At 45.7% G+C, this 6000-nt stretch overlaps 1 non-coding gene across 1 annotated transcript; it reads left to right on the top strand.

Moving 5' to 3' along the window:
• The first annotated feature begins 307 nt into the window (after nucleotides 1-307).
• On the top strand, nucleotides 308-414 carry LOC113835499. Its single transcript, XR_003485087.1, has one exon. It is a non-coding gene; the product is annotated as a U6 spliceosomal RNA (small nuclear RNA).
• The last annotated feature ends 5586 nt before the right edge of the window (nucleotides 415-6000 follow it).

Here is a 6000-nt window from a genome sequence, read left to right as displayed (position 1 = left end):
CACCAGCAAGTGTGAAGGAGGAAGGGAAAGGACAGGCACACATTTGGGGGCTGGTTAAAGTTTGGGACAAATCAGGGACACATGCTGATATGTGCTTTTCCATGTCTAGTCAACTTCAGAAAAAAAAATACCATTCTATTTCCCAATAGTTAACATGTACAGGCTAGGCACAATGCCATTAACACCAGCACCCAGGAGGCAGAGGTAGGCAGATCTCTGTAAGTCAGAGGCCAACCTGGTCTATATAGTGGGTTTCAGGACAGTCAGAGCTCTTATTTAGACTCTGTCTCTAAATAAAGTAAGTAAGGTGTTCACTTCGGCAGCACATATACTAAAATTGGAACGATACAGAGAAGATTAGCATGGCCCCTGCGCAAGGATGACACGCAAATTTGTGAGGCATTCCATATTTTTAGAAGAAAGGACATATGATAGGTAGGATTTTAGTTGGGGGGTGGTAGAGAAGGAAGGGAGGGAGAAGGGAACTGGGATCGTCATGTAATTCAATCTTGTTTGTAATTCAAATATATAGAAAATAAAAAACTAAAAAAATAATAATAAAATAAAGTAAGAGCTTCATTGGCATCTAGTATACTCACAATGTAGTACAATCACCACCTCTCTCTAATTCCAGAATGTTTCTTCCCATCATCCCTGAAGGAAACACTACACTCACTGGATAAGTGTTATTTGTCCTAGCTTTGGCAAAGAGAGTCAGTGGATTTGTCTATCCCAGGTAGTTTTGATTTGGGGGTGGTTCGGGGAGTGTATTGGCTCCTTGTCTTATTGATGTGACAAAAATCCCTAACAGAAGCAGCAAAGCTTGCTTCACACTGTGTCTGCAGCCCGTGGGATGGCACTGCCCACATCCAGGGTGGGTCTTCCCACCTCAGCTACCAAAAACGAGGTATTCCCTCACAGATACACCAGAAGCCAGCATAATCTAGACAATGTCTCACAGGTGTACCTGAGGCCTGTTTCCTAGGTGACTGTAGACTCTGTCTTATTGACATCAGTATTAATATCCATGGCTTTTGCCAGCAATGCAACTTCTTTTACTTGAGACAAGAGTTTTTGCAGCCCAGGGTGGACTTGAACCCAAGATACTTCTACCTCCATCTTCTCAAATTCTAGGATCACAGGCAACTGCTGCTATGCCTAGGTACAGTAACTTTTTATCAACAGATTGGACAGGAGCTTCTCTTCAATCTCTGGAGTCCCACTTGGTCCATGTCCCCACAGTCTACATCTGTTATTGCCTTTTCTGGCAGCATGTGAGAAGCAACTAACTCTTCACAGCCCCAAATGACTCTGCCCTCTCTGGTACCCTCTTAGCTCCTAAGGCATTTGAATTCGAGTGCAGGTTTACTGGCTTTCATACCTCTCTCTGTGTAAAAAGCCCAAGGCAACAAGACCACTAGAAAGAGAAGAAAAGAGTATAGAGGGGGTACTGGCTTTATGTCAACTTGACACAAGCTAGAGTTATCAGAGAGGAGGGAACCTCAATAGAGAAAATGCCTCCATAAGATCCAAATGTAGGGCATTTGCTTAATTAGTTGTTGATGAGGAAGGACCCAGTAATGGTGGATGATGCCAACCCTGGGCTGGTGGTCCTGGGTTCTTTAAGAAAGCAGGCTGAGCAAGCTATGAGGATCAAGCCAGTAAGCAGCACCCCTCCATGGTCTCTGCATCAGCTCCTGCCTCCAGGTTCCTGCCCTGCTTGAGTTCCTGCCCTGACTTCCTTTGATGATGCATAGTGCTGAGAAGTGTAAGCCAAATAAACTTCCCCTCTGCAAGTTGCTTTGGTCATGGTGTTTTGATAGAAACCCTAACAAGGACACGGGGTAATGAGAGATGAGTTCCATCTCTCCCTTTTAGCTCCCCTTTAGTTTCCTCATCTTTCAAACAGCTAGAGACTTACCTGGGGACAGATATACAACTCAGTTGGTAGAAGCACTGTCTTTGTGCACGAAGTCCCGAGTTCAATCCCCAGCAATGAATAAACTGGCACAGCCTGCAACTCTAACACTTGACAGGTGGTAGTGGAAGAATCAGAAATTCCAGGCTATTCTCAGCTATGTAGTGAGTCTGAGGTCAGCCTGGGCTACACCCGCTCCTGTCTCAAAATAATAATACAAGGCTATGAGGCTGAATGTAAAGCACTAGACACACTAGCCACTAAGAGCTCTCTTTCAGTATTTAAAAATAAGAAGTTCATGCATGTATTAAAAGTCAACTCAGCAAATCAGAGGCCAATGGTGAATTCCCCCATTGTCCTTGACAAAATTCAAAGTCAGCATTCCAAATGGAACCATAGGAGAGTTTTTGCAAGCCTGGGGATATTGGATGGCAAGAACACTGGTTTAGCCTGGAGGGGATCAATGGTTGGTCTTGAGTAACTTTGCCTGCAGCTTATGCAAGCAATGGAGCTACTGATGTCAAAGCAGTTTGGTTAGAGTGGAAAGAAAATTCCTTTGATGTGCCCCAGGCTAGATGGGCTTCCCAGCTGGTTTTCCTACACCTTCTCCCCAATCATTGGGGCTTCCCACCCCTGAAACCAAAGTGGAGGGACAATTGCTATTGGCTCTTCAGAGTTCACTGTTGGCTCCTAAGAAAGTCTGTGGGTTGTTTTTTCAGGTAGTGTCACCTAAACTACATTTAAAACCAAGTTTAAAAACAGCAAATTCCCACAACTAGTCAAATACAGGGAGGTTAATGAGATAGTAAAGGTGACCCAGCAAATCAGAGGTCAACAGTGAATTCCACCATGGCCCTTGACAAAATTGAAAGTCGGAGTTTTCAAAAGGAACCACAGGAGATTTTTTTGTAAACCTGGGGACACTGGATGGCAAGACAATAGAGGCCAGCAAGATGGCTTAGTGGGTGAGGCACTGTCAACAAGCCTGATGACGTAAGTTCAATTCCCAGAGCCCACAGGGAGGAAGGAACAAATCCAGTCCTACAGACTATCTTCCATGTGTTCACTGTGACACACACACACACACACACACACACACACACACACACACACTGTAAAGAATAGAGATATTCAGTGTTCATATCTCATGCCTCCCTGATCATTTTCTTCTTGGTATGACTTATTATGCCCTCTGTACCTGAATGTCCTGGCACATGTCGACCCCCCCACTGGCAGCTTGAAATGGGCCACAGGGAGTGTTCACAACACAGAAATCAGTGTCACAAACCGAGGTTGGATCACCATCTTCATTGCTTAAGCAGGAGTTAGCATGTGGTGTCCGTGGTCCAAATCCAGACAAGCCACTGTTGATTTTTAAATTTTGGATTCCTGTGCTTTTTGGTTTTGTTTTGCTTTTCTCTTTGAATCAGGATCTTGCTTTCATGCCCAAGCTGGTCTTGAATCTGCCTCAACTCCTTGACATTCTGAAGATGGGAACTAGTTTTGTTTAGATGACTGGAAGGCACTACTGAGTGTGGTGTGGCTCTGAGTCCTGGCTCAAAGGTCTTATTTTTGTTTTGTTTTTAACTTTTTTAAAAAATGTTTTAACTTTCTTATTATTATCATCATCGCTATTTTATTTTATGTGTATGAGCATTGCCTTTATGTCTTTGTTGTTTTGTTTTTGTTTTTGTTTTTCCGAGACAGGGTTTCTCTGTGTCGTTTTGGATCCTGTCCTGGCACTCGCTCTGGAGACCAGGCTGGTCTTGAACTCATAGAGATCCACTTGCCTCTGCGTGCACCACCACCAGCCAGCAATGGATTTTTTTTAAAAGATTTATTTATTTATTATGTATACAGTGTTCTGTATGCATGTGTCCTTGCAGGCCAGCAGAGGGCGTCAGAGCTCATTACCAGTGCTTCTGAGCCACCATGTGGTTGCTAGGAATTGAATTCAGGACCACCGGAAGAGTAGTCAATGCTATCAACCACTGAGCCATCTCTCCAGCCCCTTGAGGTTTTTGTTTGTTTGTTTGTTTGTTTTGTTTTGTGTGTGTGTTTTGTTTTTGCTTTTTTTGTTTTACTTTTTAAAAACTATGGTGTGTGTGTGTGTGTGTGTGTGTGTGTGTGTGTGTGTGTGTGTGTGCATTGAAACACCATGGCATGCATACAGAGATCAGAGGACAACTTGCAGGTCTTCAGGCTTGGCAACAGGCACCTCTACCTGCTGAGCCATGTTGCTGGTCCTCAAAGGTGTTTTGTCTGTTTGGAATGGGATCTAGATAGGCTGTCCAGACTCCCCTGTATCCATCCTCCTTAAGCCAGCTTCCTGAGTAGCTGGGGATTACCACCATCTATGACCTGACTCAACATTTTCTAATGGCCATGGACAGGCAATTTGAGCATGATCTGCTGTCCTTGAGGACTCACTGGGCACAGTGTTTAGCAGTGGTGGGCACACCAAGCAAGGAGAACTAAGAACTTGTGCATGCCAGGTAGGAAGGGAACGCTAATGAGCTGGGCCTCCCATGGCAGAGGCAGACACACAGTTTGAGGTGCAAGTTAGTTTTAGGGAAACAAATGGGGGGGGGGGGCTAGACAGAGAAGTCAGTAGTAGAGATTCAAAGGGGCCTTGGACATTTCTCCTCAACTCTGGGAACAGACTTATCTACCGTACTGGGTGACATGGCCCAACTTGATTGCCCCACTGCTCAATAAGCCACATTTAAACTGCTCTGGGAAGAATGGGGCAAGTCTGTTAGGTGAGGGAGACCTGAGAGATGACAGCCGACTCATCTCTCTACAGAGGGGCAGGAAATCCCTCCCTGAGGAAGAGTGAGAGCACTGTCTATTCCAAGGTGTGCTGTCTGCAGCACTTTTAGAATCCTAATAAATTAGAAACCTGGCCTGGTAATAAACGCCTACAATCTGGGCACTCAAGGGGAGTGGCAGTTGGATGGGAAATTCAAGGTCATCCAACACTTACACAACAAGTTCAAAGGCAGCCTGGGATCTATAAAACTCTCTCTCAAAAACAAAACAAGCTGGATGGTGGTGACGCACACCTTTGATCCCAGCACTTGGAAGGAAGAGGCAGGTGGATCTCTGTGAGTTCGTGGTCAACCTGGTCTACAAAGAGTTCCAGGATAGCCAGAGCTGTTACACAGAGAAACCCTGTCTTGGAAAATCCAAACAAAACACTCTCATGTAACTCAGGGGGTTACAACTTCGACCCCAGCCCCCTCCTCTGCTTTGTGTGGGGGTGGTCTTCCCTCTTGGATCTGGCCACCAGAGCACCATTTGATATGCACAGCAGACCAGAACAGACTTCCTCAAGCCCAGAGCAGATCCTACTCCATCTTTTGATCCGGTCACAGGATTCCCATAAACCCGTTCTACTCCATGTGACCCATCGGACAGAGGCCGTAAAGGGGCAATTCTACAAAGGAAAAGTGAGAAACGGGCCGCAGGGAGGTGAATGACACAGCCAGGAAATTCCTTAGTGTCTCCAGTGCCACACAGAGGAAAACCTTCGCGCCTGGTAGATTTCAGGGCTCCCTGCCTTAAAAGTTAGGGACATTGAGACTTAGAGAGAATGGCTCAAGATGACAGTCCATAGTGCCTACGGCCCCTGTGTTCCATGTCAGCCTCTGGACTCTCCAAGAGTTCAATGATACCTGGAGATACAGTTGCCTGTCACCCCGAAGTTCAGGCTAAAGCACTGTGCCTTAAAAGATAAAAAGCAGTTCCACCCAAATGGCCCTGCCCAGCTGTGCCAGCACTGATAATGGGGTGGGATGAGTACCATGGCACATTTCACCTTCTCTGTCTCCAACTGTGACCTTAGCCCTTGCTAAGGAGAAAGACATTCTACAAATAGGCGTGCACCTCTGGGGTCCCACTGCTCTGCCTACCATTATCTCCCTTTCGTTCTATAAAATTTTAAATTCAGGGGCTGGAGAAAGGGCTCAGTGGTAAGAGCATTACGTATGGAATTTGTTTCCCAGCACCCATGTTGGAAAACTCACAAACACCTGGAACTTCAGCCCCAGGGGATCTGATGGCCTCTTCAGGTCTCCAAG

The sequence above is a fragment of the Cricetulus griseus genome, chromosome 4 (assembly GCF_003668045.3).
Source record: "Cricetulus griseus strain 17A/GY chromosome 4, alternate assembly CriGri-PICRH-1.0, whole genome shotgun sequence".
In the NCBI taxonomy this organism is placed as follows: Eukaryota; Metazoa; Chordata; class Mammalia; order Rodentia; family Cricetidae; genus Cricetulus; species Cricetulus griseus.
This window is presented reverse-complemented; position numbering and strand designations above follow the sequence as displayed.